The sequence below is a fragment of the Schistocerca cancellata genome, chromosome 4 (assembly GCF_023864275.1).
Source record: "Schistocerca cancellata isolate TAMUIC-IGC-003103 chromosome 4, iqSchCanc2.1, whole genome shotgun sequence".
In the NCBI taxonomy this organism is placed as follows: Eukaryota; Metazoa; Arthropoda; class Insecta; order Orthoptera; family Acrididae; genus Schistocerca; species Schistocerca cancellata.
In genome coordinates this window covers 191817446-191838304 of record NC_064629.1, presented here as the reverse complement: position 1 = coordinate 191838304, position 20859 = coordinate 191817446, and the positions used below count along the sequence as shown (strand labels likewise).

The 20859-nt window shown below is 43.6% G+C and overlaps 1 protein-coding gene across 1 annotated transcript in view; it reads right to left on the bottom strand.

The window, feature by feature from the left end:
- The window catches only part of LOC126185185 (calcium/calmodulin-dependent protein kinase type 1-like), a gene marked incomplete at its 5' end in the record, with an annotated part of 455847 nt that overhangs the window by 11381 nt on the left and 423607 nt on the right, over positions 1-20859 (bottom strand). The gene's annotated exons all lie outside the window — the stretch shown is intronic.

Below are 20859 nucleotides of genomic sequence, written 5' to 3'. Positions count from 1 at the left end.
AGGTAGCAACAGGATCCACGATGACAGCAGAACCTACTGTCAGGCCGGAAATGGATATTGGTTCCAGAGAGCCATCAGAGGTTGGCCCACACAACAGAGGAAGGTGTGGAACTGTTAAAAGAACTAGTGAACGATATCCAACTAGCTCTTTTGCTATCCCAGAGAACTCGACGACACTTTGCACACATCTGTTTATAATGAATGCTGTTTTCCAGTGTAGGGTGGTGGTTAAAAATGCAGAGAGCACGTCTCCATGCACAAATTGCATTGCAGCACATCTCAGTCTACCAAGGGACTGGGACACAATGTGGTAAAGAGGAAGTGCGGGGAATGGAACGTTCTGCAGCAGTAAGAATAACGTTTGTCAGATAGTCTACCTGGTCATCACAACTGAGTAAATCTTGTTCTGCGAAGGTCACCAGGGAGGAGTATCAGTCTTAGTAAGCTGCCATTTGGGCATACATGTGGATGGGGTAGGAGTCAGCAGATGGAGAGCACACGGGAAATGGTCACTCTAGTAGGCATCAGAAAGAACGGACCACTCAAGATGATGGGCAAGCCGGGCAGTGCAAAAGGATAGGTCCAAATGGGAATAGGTGTGCGAGGAGTCAGAAAGGTCACTGAGTAGCAAAAACAGTGGAGGTAGCTGCCCAATAAGCTGAAGGAAGATAAATGGCACAAAAGGAAAAAGTCAGGTGGGGAAGAAAGGGGCAAACAGCAACAGCTTGAAGACAGGTAGTCAGGGAGATGGGTTGACTATGAAGGTCATCCTGCCTAAGCAGCATGATGCCCCCATGAGATAGGATGCCAACCTCAGGTGGAAGGCCAAAACGAATCAGTTTAGCTCCAATTCAAAACTTCCCTATAAAACAGTGCAGTGGTTGCAAGTGTGAGCACTGGTCATAAGTAACTATGAGATCAATTATTGGCCCACCATGCAGCACTCCATACTGATGCTCTTTCCCAATTGCTGTGCAGCCAAGATGCCGAATTTGATAGGCACAAGCCACTGTTTTCTGCATTAGATGCAAATCAGCAATACACTCTTAATGAATTTCCAATTACAGTGTATGAAGTAGCAACAGAAACAGCCTGTAATCTGCTCCTCTGCAAGATTTTGTGTGCTGTGTGGTGGGGTTGGCTGAAGCACTTGCCTAAGGACACCAGCCTGGAATGGTACACCCATCTTTCCTTACAGTAAAGGCTTAACAGCACTGAGAGGGCCAGTTTGTTGGCTAGGGACTATGCTGAATGCCACGTGGTAGTACCTTCCATGCTCTGCCCCCATGTAATGAAGCTGCTCCACACTGCACAATGGGGAATGTGCAGAACGTAGGCAATAGAATGGCATCATGAGCATAGGCCTCGGGTTGATACCACAATTGAACCTGCCATGCCCGCACCGACAACTAGTTGGCCATAGCACAGCATTGGTTCCATCTCCACCACATCCAGTATCCACTCCCCTGCAGGCTGGCCCAAGCTGCACCACAGACTCCATCAATCAGCCTGGACTCCCACAAATGCCACCACCTTCCATCCCAGACAGCCACAATGGGGCCTACTGCAGGAACCTTTGGTGGGAATTCCTGCATATCTCTCTCTTTCCCCCTCCTTCCATGGTGATGTCAGCACAGGCCAGGCCACCCGAGTGTCTACAGGGAGAACCCATCTGATATACACTCCTGGAAATGGAAAAAAGAACACATTGACACCGGTGTGTCAGACCCACCATACTTGCTCCGGACACTGCGAGAGGGCTGTACAAGCAATGATCACAAGCAATGATCACACGCACGGCACAGCGGACACACCAGGAACCGCGGTGTTGGCCGTCGAATGGCGCTAGCTGCGCAGCATTTGTGCACCGCCGCCGTCAGTGTCAGCCAGTTTGCCGTGGCATACGGAGCTCCATCGCAGTCTTTAACACTGGTAGCATGCCGCGACAGCGTGGACGTGAACCGTATGTGCAGTTGACGGACTTTGAGCGAGGGCGTATAGTGGGCATGCGGGAGGCCGGGTGGACGTACCGCCGAATTGCTCAACACGTGGGGCATGAGGTCTCCACAGTACATCGATGTTGTCGCCAGTGGTCGGCGGAAGGTGCACGTGCCCGTCAACCTGGGACCGGACTGCAGCGACGCACGGATGCACGCCAAGACCGTAGGATCCTACGCAGTGCCGTAGGGGACCGCACCGCCACTTCCCAGCAAATTAGGGACACTGTTGCTCCTGGGGTATCGACGAGGACCATTCGCAACCGTCTCCATGAAGCTGGGCTACGGTCCCGCACACCGTTAGGCCGTCTTCCGCTCACGCCCCAACATCGTGCAGCCCGCCTCCAGTGGTGTCGCGACAGGCGTGAATGGAGGGACGAATGGAGACGTGTCGTCTTCAGCGATGAGAGTCGCTTCTGCCTTGGTGCCAATGATGGTCGTATGCGTGTTTGGCGCCGTGCAGGTGAGCGCCACAATCAGGACTGCATACGACCGAGGCACACAGGGCCAACACCCAGCATCATGGTGTGGGGAGCGATCTCCTACACTGGCCGTACACCACTGGTGATCGTCAAGGGGACACTGAATAGTGCACGGTACATCCAAACCGTCATCGAACCCATTGTTCTACTATTCCTAGACCGGCAAGGGAACTTGCTGTTCCAACAGGACAATGCACGTCCGCATGTATCCCGTGCCACCCAACGTGCTCTAGAAGGTGTAAGTCAACTACCCTGGCCAGCAAGATCTCCGGATCTGTCCCCCATTGAGCATGTTGGGGACTGGATGAAGCGTCGTCTCACGCGGTCTGCACGTCCGGCACGAACGCTGGTCCAACTGAGGCGCCAGGTGGAAATGGCATGGCAAGCCGTTCCACAGGACTACATCCAGCATCTCTACGATCGTCTCCATGGGAGAATAGCAGCCTGCATTGCTGCGAAAGGTGGATATACACTGTACTAGTGCCGACATTGTGCATGCTCTGTTGCCTGTGTCTATGTGCCTGTGGTTCTGTCAGTGTGATCATGTGATGTATCTGACCCCAGGAATGTGTCAATAAAGTTTCCCCTTCCTGGGACAATGAATTCACGGTGTTCTTATTTCAATTTCCAGGAGTGTATTCGGCCTCCAGGTGACAGCACAGCTTGTGCCTGCATGAAGTGCAGCTGCCGTGGCAGCACATGAGATGGCACCACTCTCTGATGAGGGCTTACCACTAAATACTGCAGTCCGATTATTGCTGCCCAGTCTCTTACCAGTCACTTAAGCCTTTAGTTACATACCATAGAATAGTAGAGTTTCAACCTTGCCTGATTTATGCTTGTGATTTGGATAGCTCTCTGGATTCTTGAAAATGCTTAAGATGACTTTGCTGTGCTCTGGACTTGTTTTGGTTATTCATTCACTTCATGATCTTCACTGTCATTTAGCCCCAGAACCACCTTTTTTGTGCCATCAGTCTATACATTACCACCAGTGAAAACTATAACAAACTGTGTTCTACCTATGCACAGCAAGACAGAAGAAGCATTCTGACATTCATGTTAGCCAATTTAGGGAAACTGGAAAACCTAAATCCAGATGGTTCGACACAGATCTCAGGCCCTGTCCTCAGCCTCACCTCATTTGGTTACCTTTGATTGGGGGGGGCACTAGGTTGCAAGATCTGAATTGTCAACAAACAAGCAATTTCAATTGATTGGAGTATAGCAGTGATGATGAATAATACAGACATTAGATGCTTATTAAATGGACAGCACTGGAAATTTATATGACAGAGATAAATTGATAAAAAACTACTGGGTAAAATTAAGTGGAAAACGATGTGAGAAATCATTAAGCCCTTATTTGATGGAGAAATACATCCATGGTAGAGGCAGGCAACCATTCAGATTTGGCAAAACTTCGAAATATAGAAAGATCTTGATTCTTTATTGAATGTTATGTGCTTCAAAATTTCATCATCAGGCTGAAGATTAAAATCAGACTTTATACAAAGCTCATGAAAGTAAGCACATAGACCAAATACAATACAGATCTCATCTTATGTAGGCATATTTGACAGTGTCATTGTTTATTTGAATAGAACCAGTGCCAACTTACTTTAATGAGCTGATGAAATTTTGAAATGCATAATGCTTAATGAAGAATTGTTTGATCATGACCTTTCTGTATTTCAAAGTTGTGCAAAAATAAGTAAAGTCAGATGGTCCAGTGAAGGGATGGATTATTATATTACAGGAACATGAAATGATGACACTGACATAATAAGTTATTACTATTATTAAAGAAAGGAAACTGTTAGTAGTACTAGTACTACTCCATCATTGCAGCTACTGATGTGCCTTAGCCTCTCCAATTTACTGCCTTCTCTTCTGTTTTGAGAAAGGCAGCCAACACACAGTTGATTCATCTTGCACTTATTTTTACCTTATTTCTGATAGATCACTGTCTCTTCTTCAATATTCTCTTAGGCATCGCGATACCTATCACATTCTTCATACATCGCAAACAATTTATTCTCTACAATTTGGTAAATTAACTACATCTTTACCTTGAAAAGAAGATAAACTGGATGAAATGAAGTTATATGACTATAATATTGCCTTGAGATGATGCTATAGATCATGGAAAAACAAATTTTAAAGCAATGTTTTAATTTTATTTTAAGTGAAACAGGAACAGAGGAAAGTGTGAGTAGTAATTACTTGTATGGTTGGTATATAAATAAAAAGCATTAAGGATAGAGTTGAAATTCTGAACTTGAAAAAGTCATTCAACTGTGTGCCATTGTTCAGATTGTTTGTAAAATTGAAAACGTCTGTGTCACTCCATAATAACTAAAATAACAGCTCCACTTAAATTCATAATTTTAATGCACATTTTCTCACATTTGCAGTACATTTTGATGCTATGTGAACACATTAGTCATATGATATGGTAATTAAAACTGAATTTCATAATTATACAATGTGAATAAATTGTTTATAGACACACACTTATCTCCCGCACAAAAGAGAATTATTTTTACCTCTGCAAATTACAATAAAGGGAGACAAATATTTCTTTCACTATTAGTTCATGGTACATCTCTTGTTAAGGCTTGACACATATCAACTCTTACAGCCGCAGATAGCATTTTTTGTTTTGTGGTAGTACTCTTTCCAGTGGAAATGCTACACACCGACTGACAACTACAACTGGGCTAGGAAAATCTCTAAAATATTCATGCATATTATTTTTTTTTAATGAGCATGCAGCTTTGGCTTGACAGGCTATTATACTATGCTTCAAAAAGCTTGATATTTCATTAATGAGTCTAAGTAGATTTGGCACCAAGCTTAAAATTATTCACTGTTATTTGTACCAAATATTTAGGAACTAAGAATTGTTCTGTTAGAATTTTTCAAAGGTAATACATTTTTATTATTGTATTCTGATATTTTCAGGCGTTTCATTTTACTACTTGTTTGGCTGCTTTTTAGAAAATGTTTTGAAAGAAGCTTTTTGTATTTAGGACATACAGTAATTCCTTTACGTTCTACAAATCTAGACCTAAGATCCTAACAAGTTTACTATTATTGCTGGTAGCATTAGCAAGATACTGCAGAAAACAGTGAACTGCAGTATTTATTTCAACAGCGATGTCATGCAAGATAGATGAAAATGTTTATGCTATATTCTTCCTAAAACATTATAAAATACCAGAAGCTGAATAGCCTTATATAGGATCTTCCCTGTACTCCTTCATATGATTAGTGGGATCCTTAAATCAACTTTTAAATATCTATGTGGAAACTAATCATATTTCCACTATTTTCTCCAGACTGTGAGGATATGCTGGAAGTCAAGTCACATTTTGTATGGAATCTCTACTACAGTCCTCTCTAGGTATGGCCTCACAATTCCTTTTATTTTATTGAGATGAAGGACATGAGAGAGGAGAGATTTCAAATTTTGTGTTACTGATAAACATTATGCAGAATTCCTGGTTTGATTTATTAGTCTTGCTTAAAAAGACAGTATTTCCAATTGTTATTTATACTGATATCATAACTTCTTATTCATATTCAGATAAGAGAGTAGCAAAATAAGGCAGTGTACCTTCTGTTCTGCTTAGGGATACTGAAGTAAAATTAAATTTCAGTGACTTGCATGATGTAGCGAAATGGCTCTAGTACAGAGATGCACTGATGTACAAGGAAGTATATATACCATAGAAACGCATATGTGTAACAGTTTAATGATTGATGGCATGAAGTTCACTATGTGATCAGTAGTATCCAGACACCTGGGTGAAAATGACTTACAAGTTCGTGGCGCCCTCAATTGGTAATGCTGGAATTCAATATGTTGTTGGCCTACCTTTAGCCTTGATGACAGGTTCCACTCTCGCAGGCATACATTCAATCATGTGCGGAAAGGTTTCTTGGGGAATGGCAGCCCATTCTTCCCAGAGTGCTGCACTGAGGAGAGGTATCAATGTCGGTCGGTGAGGCCTGACATGAAATCAGCATTCCAAAACATCCCAAAGATGTTCTACAGGATTCAGGTCAGGACTCTGCACAGGCCAGTCAATTACAGGGATGTGACGTTATTGTCATGCAACTACTCTGCCACAGGCCGTGCATTATAAACAGGTGTTCGATTGTGTTTAAAGATGCAAACTCCATCCCCAAATTGCTCTTCAACAGTGGGAAGCAAGGAGGTGCTTAAAACATCAATGTAGGTCTGTGCTGTGATACTGCCACACACAACAACAAGAGGTGCAAGCACCCTCCATGAAAAACACAACCGCATCATAACACCACCACCTCCAAATTTTACTGTGAGCACTACACACGCTGGCAGATGTTCATCGGGCATTAGCCATACTCACATCCTCCAATCGGATTACCATATTGTGTACTGTGATTTGTCGCTCCACGTAACATTTTTACACTGTTCAATCGTCCAATGTTTACATTCCTTACACCAAGCGAGGCATCGTTTGGTATTTACCAGCTTATGAGCAGCCGCTTGACCATGAAATCCTCGTTTTCTCACCTCCTGCCTAACTGTCATAGTACTTACAGTGGATCCTGATGCAATTTGGAATTCCTGTGTGATGGTCTGGATAGATGTATGCCTATTACACATTACGGCCCTCTTCAACTGTTGGCATTACTGTCAGTCAACAGACAGTACGCTTTTGTGCTGTTCATGTCACTTCACATTTCCACTTCTCTATCAAATCAGAAATAGTAGACCTAGGGATGTTTAGCAGTGTGGAAATCTCATGTACAGACATATGACACAAGTGATGCCCAGTCACCTGCCCATGTTCGAAGCCCTGAGTTGTATGGAGTGCCCCATTCTGCTCTCTCGCGATGTCTAAAGACTACTGAGGTCACTGATATGGAGTACCTGGCAGCAGGTGGCAGCACAATGCACCTAATATGAAAAATGTACGTTTTCGAGGGTGTCTGGATACTTTTGATCACACACTGTATGTGAAAAATCAGAAATAGTGACTAAAACAAATGTCATGCAGTTGACAGTCCAAAATCCTCCATGAGAAAGCCATCAAGGAGGAGGAGACATATTTTGTCAACATGGGGACACACATGAAAGTACTTTTAATGTATATCAATATCTGTGTAAATGTAGTTTAGCAGTCTACACTGCACAAAATCCACAGCTACTCATAAAAATCATCGAGAATAGACAGATGATGTACAAGCTGATTTAGCTAAACTGTCCTCCTCAAATATTCCCAGGACTGCTTAAGATATCATTATTCTTTTTCATTGAGGTGAATTTTAAGAAAAATCCTCACTAAATAAAAAACAGACTTGTCACAGTTATATTAATTACAGAGATATTAATATCAACTTAACTTTCTCAAATGGAACTATTACAGTTTCTGCTGCTACTATTTTATATCTGATACAGGTGGATTCAATTGTGTTTTACTCTCCAACAGCCAATAAGTTCAACACAGCGAAGAGTCAAATTACAAATTAGGAACAGATGGGAAATGTTTAATTCAGTACTGATTATAGTTGCAGGTAGTTGGACACAACAGTGATTGGAAGGCAAAGGACATGGCCAGTTAACTATGGTAACAGTTCTGCTCATTTCTGCCATAACACTGAAAACAAAGTGAATGTCATTGCTGTACACTGAGGTGAAAAAAGCCATGCGACAGCAATATGAACGTATACAGGTGACGGTAGTATCACATACACGAGGTATAAAAGGGCAGTGCATAGGCAGAGCTGTTACTTGTACTCAAATGATTCATGTGGAAAGGTTTCTGATGTGATTATGGCTGCCCAACAGGAATTAACAGACTTTGAACACAGAATTGTATGTGGGGGCTAGAAACATGGGACATTCCATTTTGGATATCATTAGGGAATTCAATATTCTGAGATCCACAGCGTCAAGACTGTCCTGAGAATACCAAATTTCAGGCATGACCTCTCACCATGTACATGATGGTTGGTTGGTTCGTGGGGGTCGAAGGGACCAGACTACAAAAGGCCATCTGTCCCTTTTTCCATGACCATGAAACACCCACATGAAGAAAAACAAGCAACGGAGATGACACAGCAACAAGCAACAAGGGATGACACAGAACAAGGAAGACATAGACAAACACCAGAAAAAGAGGAATTAAAAACACACAGTGTTACAGTGGTTGGCCAACCATGCAAACAAAAAAAAAAAGGAAAAGCCAACCACCAAGAGACACACTAAAAAAAAAAAAAACAATCTAAACCCATGGGCCAAAGGCCAGACTTAACACACAAAAGAAACAAACCCACAGATTGAGAAAAAAAGGCCCCCTGCATGAATAAAACTCAAAATTAAGCCCACAATTGCAGTGTCATCTATTAAAAATACCAGGAAGCATATCAGGCAGTGCAAACGTCTGCCTGAGCGCAGTTAAAGGTGGACAGTCCAACAAAATGTGGAACACTGTCAATGCTAAACCACAGCGACAGAGAGGTGGGTCCTTGCGGCACAATAAATAACCATGCATCAGCCAGGTTTGGCCAATGTGTAGCCGGCAGAGTACAACGGAGTCCTTGCGAGAGGCCCACAAGGAGGAGCGCCACACACAGGTAGTCTCCTTGACGACCCGAAGTTTGTATGGTGGAGGCAGGGTACCAAGGACCTTCTGCCGCAAAACTGACTGGAGATCACACTCTGAAAAGCCAATCTCCAGGGCTGGTGCACCGACAGCCTGTTTGGCCAGCCTGTCAACCCATTCATTACCCAGGATGCCGACATGACCTGGGGTTCACACAAAAACCACCGAGTTGCCGCAACGTGAAAGAGTATGGAGGGACTCCTGGACAGTCATCACCAGATGAGAGTGAGGAAAACAGGCCGATAGCTCGTAAACTGCTCAGGGAGTCACTACAGATGATCGACTCACCTGGGCAGGAGCAGACATACTCAAGAGCGCGAGAGATGGCTACCAGATCCACAGTGAAAACATGGCAGCCATCCAGCAGTGAGTATTATTCAGAGTGATCCCCGAGAGTGAAAGTATAACCAACTCAACCAGCAACCATCGAACAGTTGGTATAGACTATGGCGGATCCAGAAAATGCAGCAAGGATGGAAAGAAATCAGCAGCGGAGAGCCTGAGTCTTTCGAACCTTGCGCCAACTCCATCTGAAGGCATGGACGAGGCACACATCATGGGGAATACAGACATGGGCCTGGAAAAGAGGTGGCAGAGGGAAAAGCTCAAGCCCAGAGAGAAGAGACTGGATGCTCACCACAATCGAACACCCTGACTGGGGCCGCAGTTTGGGAAGATGGACGACTGAGTTGGGCAACAGGAGACAGTAATTTGGATGCCCGGGCAAGCTACAAACATGTGCAGCATAAGTGGCCAGTAGTCATTGGCACCGGATCCGCAACAGAGGGACACCAGCCTCCACAAGTATGCTGTGAAGGGCTTGTGCAGAAAGCTCCAGTTGCAAGTCGGATCCCGCAGTGAAGTATGGGGCCAAGCAACCGCAACGTGGAAGATGATGCCGAACTGTAAGCCAGGCTCCCATGATCGAGAAAGGACTGAATGAATGCCCGATACAGTTGTAAAAGGGTAGACCGATCAGGACCCCAGCTGGTGTGACTCAAGAAACAAAGAGTGTTAAGATGGTGCCAGCATGTTCCTTTAAGCTGCAGAATATGAGGGAGCCAAGTCAACTGGGTATCAAAAAGTAAGCCTGTAAACTGATTCATCTCCAGCACAGCAAGAGGTTCCCCGTCAAGATAAAGCCGTGGCTCAGGGTGAACAGTGCGACGCCAGCAGAAATGCATGATGTAAGTCTTGGTGGCGGAAAACTGGAAGCCGTACATTACGGCCCAAGCCTGTGCCGTGTGGAGAGTGCCCCGCAGCTGCCGTTCAGCAAATGCAATGCCAGTGGAGCTGTACTACAGACAAAAGTCATCAGCATACAAAGAAGCTGATACAGATGTTCCCACAGCTGCAGCTAGCCCATTGATAGCAACTAAAAAGAAGCAGACTCTCAGGACAGAGCCTTGCTGGACGGAGGAACTATGGGTGGGACCAACTTGCACGTGGAAGGAATAAAGCAAAAGAAAATTTTGAATAAAAATTGAGAGTGGGCCCGTAAGACCCCACCCATGAAGTGCGGTGAGGATTTGATGTCGCCATGCCGTATCGTATGCTTTCTGCATGTCAAAAAGATGGCAACCAGATGCTGGCAGCGGGCAAAGGCCACACAGATGGCAGACTCCAGGCAGACCAGATTATTGGTGGCCTGAGACAGAGCCAGAAGGCCCTGAGACTCAAGTATCCAACTCAACCTTCGGCTCACCATGCATTTGAGCAACTTGCACAGAACATTGGTAAGGCTAATGAGGCAGTAGCTGTCCACCTCCAGTGTGTTCTTGCCAGATTTCAACACTGGTATGATGATGCTTTCTTGCCATTGTGATGGGAACTCACCCTCAACCCAGATATGGTTGAAAAGGTCGAGGTGCCTTGGCAGTCCACCAAGAGGTGTTTGAGCATATGACAGTGGAAGCGATCTGGCCCAGGAGCTATATCAAGGCAAGCGGCTAGGGCACTTTGGAATTCCCACTCACTGAATGAAAGGCTCCAACATTCCGACCGCTCTTTCAGGGAGCGGAAGGCCAATGGGTAATTCATAGAAGTGGAACTCTGAGCATAATGCTCTGATAAGAGTTCTGCAATTGTGTCTGATTCAGTAGAGACTGCTCCATTCAGGGAAAGCCCAGGTACATTGACAGGGAACTGATATCCATAGAGTCGCCTAATCTTGGTCCAAACCTGCGATGGAGAGGTACGGATGCCAATGGTGGAGACATACCTTTCCCAGAACTCCTACTTCCATTGGCGAATATGGAGTCGGGCTCGGGCATAGAGCTGCTTAAAGGTAAGGAGGTGTTCCAGTGATGGGTGCCACTTATGATGATGGAGGGCCGGCCTGCAATCTCTAATCACCTCAGCGATCTCCGGGGACCACCAAGGTACAGTCCTTCACTGAGGGGACCCGGAAGAACAGGGAATTGCATATTCCGCTGCAGAAACGATGCCGGTGGTTATCGTGTGAACCACCACATCAATGGTGTCAGGAGAAAGAAGCTCAATAGTTGCAATGGAGGCGAATGAGTCCCAGTCAGCCTTATTCAACGCCCAACTGGGCAGGTGCCCAGAAGAGTAACACTGTGGTAGTGACAGAAAGTTCAGAAAGTGGTCACTACCACACAAGTCATCATGCACACTCCATTGGACAAACAGTAGAAGGCCAGGGCTGCAGACCGAAAGGTCGATGGCTGAGTATGTGCCATGTGCCACACTGAAATGTGTGGACACGCTGGACAAAATGGACACCTCGTCGCTTGAAGTTGGTGCGCAGCTTGTCATCAGACTGTGAAAGAAGATCCCTGTGGAAGATAATATCCTGGACCATATTTGAGCTCTTATGTGGCATGATAGTAACAGAGACATCCCCCAGCTTCTCACAAGTGAGTAATGCTCGTGACTGGGCCGAGCATGCTGTTTTTATCACAACTGACCCAGAGCGGATTTTGGACAAGCCTTCCACCTCCCCAAAATTGTCCTCTAAATGCTTTACAAAGAACTGAGGCTTCATGGACGCAAAGGATTCCCCATCAGTTTGCTTACATACTAGGTACCGGGGAGAATAAGATTCGCCAGCATCCTTAGCCTTGAACTCATTCCATGGTGTGGCCAGGGAGGGGAACGATTTGGGGTCATACTTCTGTGTGTTGAATTGAGCCCTGGAATTCTTAGAGACTGCTGGTGACTGGCCACCAGCAAGAGATGATGTACCATGCTTCATTGTATGTCATCCACCCTGATGCCACCCACTTCAACCAAGGGTGCCACCCAGATGTCCCATGGGTGCCACCCAGCCTCAGCAAGGGCCACCTGGCAGGATGGCCATTGCCGGGAGTCCCGATGCCCCAGGGTGATGGGCATCTACTCCTTGGCATACATGGGGAGTTAACGGCGCAGGCATCAGCAGAGCGATCCCTGTGTTGTCAGGGGGCTACAATCAACAGGGTACATGGCGGCTCCACCACAACGAACTGGCTACCGTGCTGGATATGAAGTGCAAAGAAGTCCATGGACACCATCGGCACAGAAAGTGACACTGCATAGTGTATGGTGGAAACCACACCCAGGAATGTATCCTCGCCCAAGAGATGCAGAATGAGCGGGACTGCAATGCGACGACAAGAAAGGGGGCTAAGGATCTCAATGCACTATGGACACAATGTGCCATGTAAGGTGCCCTTTCCCAATTGGCTCACTCTTCAGGAAAATTTGGAAATATGGAGGTCAAACCCAACAGGGGACCATCACATAAAGGCCAAAACATGTGAGACTCCTTTTACTTGCCTCTTATGACAGGCAGGAATAGCGCGGGCCTATTCTAACCCCCGGACCCACAGGGTGGGGGGGTCACCATGTACAATGCAGTGGCTGATGGCCTTCACTTAATGACAGGGCAGCAGCGTTTCCATACTGTTGTCAGTGCTAACAGACAAGGAACACTGCATGAAATAACCATAGAAATCAATGGGGAATGTGTGACAAACATATCCATTAGGAGAGTGCAGTGAAATTTGGCATTAATGGGCTATGGCAGCCAATGGCCGATATGAGTGCCTTTGCTAACAGCATGACATCACCTGCAGTGCCGCTCCTGGGCTCATGACCATATTGGTTGGACCATTAATGACTGGAAAACTGTGGCCTGGTCTGTTCTGATTTCATTTGGTGAGACTTGGTAGGATTAAAGCATGGCACAGACTCTGCAAAGCCAAAGTTGTCAACAAGGCACTGTACAAGCTGGTGATGGCTTCATAATGATGTGGGCTGTGTTTACACGGGATGGACTGGGTCCTGATTATGCGATTGGTTTGAGGAACATTCTGGACAATTCGAGCAAATGATTTGGTTCATGCACAAAATAATGCACTGGTGACATTTTCACAATTATGGTTTTCTACAGAGGCAGCATGTATCAATATTGCTCCAGGGAACTTCCAACAACTTGTCAAGTTCACGCTATGTCGGGTTGCTGCACTTCGCCACGCAAAAGGAGGTCCGACATGATATTAGGAGGTACCCCATGACTTTTGTCACATCAGTGTATATTGACCATAACTCGACTACACTGTGCTTCCAGCACAGTGACTTCTCCCTGTGGGTTTGCCTCCCCTATGCTCACGGGCATGTCTCCTCCGGAGACTATTTACAAATAGTGAATCACATATTATGGAAACAATACTGTTTATGACAGTGTGTTGATACACTGATTGTTACAGGTACCAGCAGAGAGCACCAGTCATTACCAAGAAGTGTGAACTCGTGGCCCAGAACTGAGCAAGCTATAGCAACAGTTCCTAGTCTCATCTATTGCCCAGTCTCCACCTCATTCCCGCTGTGCTCTATACTCCTGCAGCTGTGGCCAGCACTTCTCTCGAGGGTGGCCCCGCCTGGTTCCAAGCTGACAATGGGGCTACTGTCTGTCCGTGCCGCACCTCATTTCGTACGACAACCATCTGTTACCCAGCTCCTGCAGTGCCCGATATTGCTCTGCACTTCAGCCACCGTTGGCCCTTCTCCTGAGGTTAGCATCACTTGTACATCTGTTTGTGATGAAGTTTGATTCCACACAGTGCAGTTTCAGGTATTGTCTGCCACTGTTATCTTGCCCAGCCACCATGCCCCCTCTCTTCAGCCACACCCAATGCAGCCCTGCCACTCTGTGCCTTCACCAGGAGGATGCACGGTAGCCAGCTTTCCTCACAAGTGTGACACAGCCCAAGACACATCATCCATCTCCTCTGAGACCAATTCATTCTTGCTACATATGACATTATGTGCCACCTGTTTGCAACCCCATCAGCATGAGCCTGACACTGCTCCTGTCATCCTACACCTATGCCATGAGGACACAGCCATGGCTGGCTTCCCTCTTGAGGGTGCTGCACCATGTCTTCCAGCACCCAGGTCCCCTCTTCCTTTACCTCCCACCACACCCAACACTGCACTGCACCCACAACACCACAGCCATGGCCCCGATGCTGCTTGGTTATTGCATTTTTGCAGCCAAGACTGCCTCCTTTTCCAGGGTGGTGGTATACCTTCACTGTTGATGAGGGTGCAGCCTGCCTACTAGCACACACCACAGCTTCTAGCTGATGCAGCCGTGGTTGACCTCTTTCGCTTGAGGACAGTGTGGCACTATACAACTCTTCTGGGTAAAACACGTTGTCCTCTGTGGCATAGATTCTTTCTGTACTCCTGTGCACACCACAGCAGTGGTCTCCTCGCTGCCGTGGGCCACCTTTTGGCTCCCATTTTTCCTTTGTGTTCTCATGCCTGTTGTAGCAATGACCTTCGTCATCCTTAGCCTCTCTCCAGCCAGCATCTTTCAGTGCCCTTGTGCACACATCTTTCACTGACAACTTTTCTGCTGCTCTGGTCTTTCCTCTGATTTTACATTTTTCGGGGCATCTCTCCACCCACTGGGCTCCATCCCACATTAATGTGCACCACCGTGCTCAGCACACCTCGAGATCTCCTCCTGGGCTCCATATGCGTCTTATTGTACTTACTGCATCCATCTCTCCCCTACACTCTCACAGCCGGTGACCACTATCCACAGGTTCGTCAGTTCCCACTGACTCCACATCTGTTGTCAGCACCACTCCACTCTTGGCATTGCATTTGTCTCTTCCAGTGCTTCTGGCACATCCACCCGTTTACCCTATGACTGCCAGCACCTTCACACCTCACGTGAGGGCGCCATCTGGCCACCAGGCTCGCTTCCATGGACCACAGGATGGCTCACACCTAGTTGCATTCTGTGCTGCTGTTAACTCTCCTGCATTTTCTCTTCACAGCACTGCTCCTGTTGGTCACACCCTGGACAGCAACTGCTTCACAACATCCAGTCCTGGGTTCCTGGCCTGGGGTTGCAATGGCTTCACCACCCCCTTGTTAATGGGCAAGTGATGGTGTATACAGGCTGCAGGCTGTCTACATTGTGCTTCCAGCACCATGTCTTCACCTTGGGGTTTGTCTACCCTTGGCCTACAGGCATCTCTCCTCTGGAGATGTGATACCATTTAGAAATAGACTGTTGATACACTGACTGATACAGACGCAACCATGGGGCATCAGCCACACTTCTGAGCAGTGTGTGCATCAGGAAAATGGTGGTGCTGATATTGAGGAATCAAGTTCTGTCCGCATGTCATGTGGTTACAGAGAGCCTTTCACCTGCTGGATATTTGAGGTGGAATGCAACCTCCAGCAGCAGTATTAAAGTGTTCACTCAATTTCAGACCAGGACCCAGCTTCACCTTGTAGCCCATCAGTGGAAACTTGGTGGGACCAGCATGAAAGCTCTCAGCTACTCCACACCATCTCCATGCTTCTCCACAGTTGTACATCGCTCCAAATGCCAGTGGGGATAAGAATCCCCATTGGAATTGTTATTATGCCAGTGGACTTTGTTTGTTACTCTTAAGTGATCATTAATAATCTATCAGTTGTTAGCCCAAACCAAACTTTATTGTGAACTGGTGCTGTGAATAAATGTATTCTTTAAGTTCAACATGGGAATTATCACTCACTGAAGTGATCCACAACCAGTTTCAACAGTCATGATTTGAATGGATTTGTTAAACAGGAAACTGAGACACAAAGAATGGTGAGTAATAACTTCAACTTTGTATGAACATGAAAACTAACATGAGTTTATTTTACAGATACATATACTTTTTAAAATTTCAACATCAGTAATCATAACTATAAGGAAATCACAAAAGAAAACATTTTAATAAAATTTAATTTATGTCATCAAGTTTTCAAAACATCCACTGTCTACTGCAATATATGTCTGCCATTCCTGCAGGAATCCAGTGTTTTAAATCCTCTCAGTTTATTGGAACTTGTGCATGGATTTCATCTTTGAGTGTATGCCACAGAAAAGAATTCCAGCAGTGTCTAATCATCTGAATAAGTAGGCAAACTGATAATGCCTTATCCAACGACTAGGAAAGAGTTGATGAGCACTTTCCTTGGCATAAGATAGTAGTGGTCCAGGTACCCATCATACTGGTATCACTGGTATCTATGTAATTTACAGATAATTCCTTCAGAAAAGCTGTTAACATGCCAGTAAGAAATTGTACATATCTGTTATCTGCTGAGGTTTCTTCAATGAAGTGAGGCCCAATTGCATAATCACCTACAACCCATTACCAAATTTTCACACTCCACTGAAACTAATGTACTGTCCCAGTCAGTGCAGATTCTCAGCAGCCTCAAAATACATACTGTATTTCTAACATTCAGCTTTCCAAGATTTGTAAACATCACTTCATGAGTAAAGAGGATACTCAGAAGAAAGAATCAACTATTCTAATGTTGTCTCAGAGCTGAGTGACATAATTCCACATATCTTCTGAAACTTGCTGTTTAATCACATGTTGAAGTTACACAGGTTACAGATAGATGCTGTTTGCATGCAAAATGCAATAAATGCTGGAGAAACATATTCTGGAAGCACTAGTAATCTCTCTGGAACTAACATACTGATTATGAGGAACAGCTTCCAGGACATCTGCTTCATTTGCTTTGCTTGTTGCAGTCTTGCTCCTTACCCTCTGCATAGCATTAAAGTGCCCTTACAACAAAATCATCTTGCACATTTACTTAATTATCATTCTTGTTGGACACTATCTATCTGCCAGGATACCTTATGACTAAAATGTTCTCTTTCTGTTCCTTCTGCACTCTCTGTAAAGAACTATAATATTTAATTGCCCTTGACTTGAGAAAATCAAATTAACCAGCACTCAATACATGTGAACTATGTAGAATAAAAAGCTAAATATCCTGTGTGATTCTTTTACTATGAAAACTGTGGTAGTGCAACACAATTTCCTCCTTATCCCATGTGACATATTTCCCTCTTTAGATACAAAATTGTGAACACTCACATATAACAACAATTGGTTTGGTGTTCACAACAGAAAAAATCCTAAACCTTAAATTTTGTATTTATCTGAAACTACTTATGGGATTTCAGAGAGTAGAAGGTGGCTGAATTTGACTATTTGAGAGAGATACTGCAAGCAGCAGAAATTATTGTACAGTCATTTGAAAAAGCAAAGTGGTTATCAATATGGCTATGAGAGAGAATTCTGTTACAGTTCAAGTGGGTGAAAAGAGAAGTAAATCTCTTTGATGGTTACAGAAGTATCTGAGGTGAACAACTTAGCTAGATCACCTTGTTTACTGGTGACATGCTGTGCCCTATTCCTAAGAATTCTCAGTAACAAAATACTATGGGATTCACCACTGAGGCCATTTTAATTCTTTCTTTCAGCACCAACACTTGAAAACTTTGCTCAGGGGAGACAATTCTACCATGATAACTTTCACTTTCCACTCCAAGGCCTTAACTTAAAACTCTCTTCTGTTTGTTTTCTTAGTTTAATTTTGGTCTTAAGTTTTTCATTATGGGAGCCATACCTAATTTTGCACATATTCCCCTCTTCTAATTGTATGTACTGTTAGATCTTTTTTCCCAAGCAAAATGTTACTATTTTTTTTAGAAACTAATATCTCACTTTTTGAAATCTTCTGCTGGGCTTATGTTCTGATACTCAGCTAGGAGTAATAGTTTTAGAGGGCAGTGGTATGCAGAGTAAGGTCCACTGCTAAAGTCATCATTTTATAAGCAACTACCAATCATATCTATTGTCTTGCCTATCCATATGTTGTTACTGTTTGTGTTTTTACTTGGAAACATCCTCACTTGGATCAGATTTGCAGACCATTATCTCCTCTACAGTAGTTTTTTTTATATATCATGTGTTGCACACTGTTGTCACTTCTCTTCACATTTGACAGTAGCTTCTGTGTGTGCCCAGTGTCCTGAATGGCTTTCCAATCTGGTTTTATTTTTACAAGTCCACACACCTTTTCTTTTTTCCTCATTTTTCTCTGATAAAGAAGGAAATAAAGTTTATGGTTTTGGAAGTTTGATGATCAACCTTACTTTATAAATGAGCAGATAGTTTTTAACTCTTATTTGTAGAAAGAGAGATGTATTTATTTTATGTCTGAGTGATAAATAAAGTCTCTGAAACCAGAGTTATATTAACAGTCACCAAATTTGTATTCATTTTGGTTTTAGTATAAAATTCATTGGTTCAAACTAAATTCAAAAAATCTATGTCTCCCACACACTAAGCAACAGACTGCACACTAAATAAGTCAGAGTAGCATTATCTAGTGGCTGAAATCGTACACCATGCTGAAACTAATAGACTAATGTATGACTTCATGTGATAGTTCTCTAATATATGACTGACTGAACATGTAATCATATTCACATATTATTTGTATTAAGGACAACCATAGTTTATATTATTTGGACTCAATTTGTCAAGCATACATGTTTAACTGGACCTAAATTTGACACATTTTCTTGCTTTGTAAAAACAATGGCATTGTTAATGTTTGACAACTTAGAAATATCAGTAAATGACTACATATTAAATAACAAAAGATTAAAGTTTGATCTAGATACGTTAAAAAGCTGTATTGCAAATTGGTGTGTGACCCTTTTTAGTAGTGCATACCTATTGTGTACTTGTGAGGAGTTATTAACATATTAATGAAGAATGAACTGTAAACAAAAGAGAGGTCAGAAGGTGAGAGAAGGGGGAGGAGAAGAGAGAGAGAGAGAGAGAGAGAGAGAAACTGGGGTACAGAGGGCACACATTGTAAAATTTATGAGGAGTGTGTCTGAGACACTGAACACTAAAGTTTCAAACTCAAAGTATTGGAAGTTTTTCTGCATTACAGAATCCAACTAATTTGTACACACTTATGTCAATAACATAAATTCAGAATAACACACTAAGGTTTCTTCTGTTTTATAAAGTAAGATCCATGAGCATTGACCAGAAGACAATGCTTTCTATCTCACTTTTACATCACATTAACTATGGAAATAGTTGCCTACAAACTACAAATCATATAGGAGCCCATAATGTCAAAAGAAAAGTCCTTGCAGGGTCAAACATAAAACACACTAGGTTTTAAAAACAAAAACAAATGTGCGCCCGAGCGCGCGCCCACACACACACACACACACACACACACACACACACACACACACAAAGAAAAGAAAAGAAATGCCATGCCAGAGAAAAATATGCAAACACCACAAAATCCATGCGCTGGCATGTGATGTGTTATGGGTTTCATAAATATTTCACCCAAATGAAAAAATGCACCTACTAAATTATTCTATCCTTAAAAATTCCAGGTAAATGTTATTCTCATTGGACAACTGAGGAAGGGTTTTTTAAAGAACTAGACACACTGCTAATATTCATACTAAAGTATTTCTTTGGTTAAAAGAATTGAAGAGTGACAATTAAATGTTCCATTTATGTGAAATACAGCTAATAAAATCTTTATAATGCAGGGGAAGTATGCAGTTACAGGCAATGAAGCCAAAATATGTAATGGATACATAAAAGTAGCATTCAGGTTTATGCATTCCATTAAATGCCAACACTGACAACAGAAAACAATAATATTATCCATGTCAACAGCCATAAAATTAAATTAGAAAGCTTGAAACATCCAATGAATTGGCTCATACACGGAGTACCTTCCTCTTCCCCCTCGACTTCTTCCTCAATAGTGGGACATTTGTGTGCTTCATCAACTTCCATGCTACTAGAATTATTAAGAGCTAATCTCTGCATCTTGTGGACCATTGCAATAGCGTTCATCAATTGCTGTGAAAGAAACATACATAAACTCTCAACTAATTACACATGTACAATAGGTTTAGTGTCTTCTGTGATTGTGACCTTCTATTTTACAGTGAGCAGCTGCTGTAAGGGTACTGTTAAGCTGTCCACAGAAACTACAAACTCCCTGAAATTTTTTGCACAAGTAATTAGTAAAAGAATAAAAATAAAAATACTATGGAATACATTTCTACTTTTACTATATGATTAAATGTAAACCAAAACTGTAGTTTACCTATCATAAGAAAGATTTTTGAAATTAATTATTCATGGAACAAGAGAAAGTGTATCACTATTTTTGTATGGTTTGAGATTAATTGCTCACAGACAACAGTACTGTTTGAATTATTAAGAAGTTTGTAATTAAAAGAGGAGGGTCACTGTATCAGGCTCTTAAGTTTACAATTTCTGCAAATATACCACTTTGACAAAAACACTGGCACAATTACTATAGCTACATCCATAACATATACACATAGAA